Raw genomic sequence first — 2,039 nt, forward strand, 5'->3', positions numbered from 1 at the left:
CAAAAGCATTCAAAAGCGAAGCGATTCGCAGCCAAACCCTTGGAACACATTGTTGTCCAATAGGAGGCAGGACTATGGTCCATGGAACAATACTCGCTCAGGAATTGAGGGCATGGAGCCTTTCAGCTAATGCAAGAATTCTCAAATCATCATGGGCCCGATAATATTATTGTAAAGATATTCGATTACACTAATGTAGCAAATGGAACATTTGCTTCAATTTGAATCCGGCGGTAAAATAACGGATTTCTGAAACCACAGGCTTTTTGTCGAGCAGAAAACGGTTTAGACAAGCTGTAGGCCTTGATTGGAAGGTCTGAAGGCCAATTTGTTTGGTTGTCTACCTTTCAAACTGGCCGAGTTCTGATGTGTCTTGAGGATCTCCGTAACGTTTTTGTACAAAATCAGCTGAGGATATTTGATGTGGGCCTCTGTTGGGTCATATGAGGTCGCAACCAAAACTTTGAGGAATCACACGCAACTGTTTTATTGGGTGTAAGGAATCAGTCATGTATTTACGTAAACACTTTCATTTCAGAGCCAACATTATGATTGTAGCAACATCCCTCATGGTCTCTTTGGTGTTTTTTATTTGTGGAGAAATGGTCAATTCCTACGCCATCTTCCCTCGAACGATGAACTCCCTACATATGGGCTCCCACAGACGTAAGTGGATTGCCATCAAAAAAGTGTGAACAGTAATGGAGTGGGTGTTCTTTGCAATTCTGGCTTTTTCTGACCACTGTTTTTGTTCTTGTGTTTTACGGTTTGGCCAAACAGGAATTGGAGTAACACATACGCGACCTACTAGATTGAATCTAAACTGTGGACGGTGTTTGCCTCCAACAAAAGACTGGCTTTGAACTCTTTTAAAATTTCTTTGAAAAAATGGTCCATGGCATCAATCAGGAGCAAGTTCGTTTACTAAAACTGACTTGTGAAGGGGATGGTTGCCAAACTCTGTGGTTGATTAGACTATAACAATTGATTTTGACTTCCAACGGCTTTCCCACCCAAATGGGTCTGGGCAAGGGACAATTCAATTTCAGAATATACATATTAGATCGTCCCAATGAAAGGCCAATCAAACTCGGAAAGTGGGCAAGCTTGTAAAATGGGCTTTGTAAAACATGCTCCAGCTTATTGTTAACAAATTATGAAACTGAGCCATAGTCAGCTGTGCTCTTAAGGTCATTATCATTTCTTACTGCAACTAAGATCGCAACTTTGTCCAATGTATCCGACTTGAAAAAGAGTTGTACTAAATAACCATTGCATGAAAGAGGAATCACCGACTTTTAGAAAGCAATACCATGAGAAACCATGAGAGAGACCAAATTTGTAATTGGGGTGTCTAGCAAATGGATTTGGTATATTCCAGTATTGTTTTTTTCTCATCTTGAACTCAAATTTTCGACTTTGTGCAACATTTATGCATATTCTGCATTATTCAAATGATGTTTTTAAAAAGTGGAAAGTATCGGAAAAAGCAAAAGAAGAATGAAGGTTATAACTTCGTTGGCATGGAAACAGAAATTCAAATTAACTCATTCTCTTTTGACTTCTTTGACATTTTCTGTCTCAGCCGACCGAGAAAATCAACATTTAGAAATGGACGACGAGTCTTCTGGAACGATGCCAGAATGCATCGGAGATATGGATCAACATTTCACCACTCAAATTCTGAATCTCAGTGGATGCTTTAATTTCCAAACCACTGGTTTTAACGATGGAGGATATCCGAACTACACAGGAAGTGACAATGACAAATACCTATGCTCCTTCACTTTTCAGGTAATCTATTCTCATTTCTAGATTATTGCTTGCACACACAGCTTGAATAGATACCTCATTTGGACGATGCCGAAAATAGAAATGGTGCATTGGCCCAGGACGAAAATGATGAAGTTTGAAGGCTTTGCTGTTAAATTTTTGTATGTCTTTAAACCAAATTGGGTTAACTTTTTTTAGCAGCTTCTTTGACGAGCTCTTATAATTGGGAACCCCTTTTCAAAGCAATCAATTCCGATATTGTTTCG

The 2,039-nt window shown here is 39.2% G+C and overlaps 1 long non-coding RNA gene across 1 annotated transcript in view; it reads left to right on the forward strand.

The window, feature by feature from the left end:
- Window positions 1–1,662, forward strand: part of LOC131891761 (uncharacterized) — a 2,438-nt gene extending 776 nt beyond the window's left edge. Inside the window, exons 2-3 of the long non-coding RNA XR_009374462.1 lie at window positions 539–666; window positions 1,586–1,662. This is a non-coding gene — a long non-coding RNA (uncharacterized LOC131891761). The remainder of the gene's footprint in view (window positions 1–538; window positions 667–1,585) is intronic.
- Window positions 1,663–2,039: the final 377 nt, after the last annotated feature.

This window comes from Tigriopus californicus, chromosome 12 (assembly GCF_007210705.1).
Source record: "Tigriopus californicus strain San Diego chromosome 12, Tcal_SD_v2.1, whole genome shotgun sequence".
NCBI lineage: Eukaryota > Metazoa > Arthropoda > Copepoda > Harpacticoida > Harpacticidae > Tigriopus > Tigriopus californicus.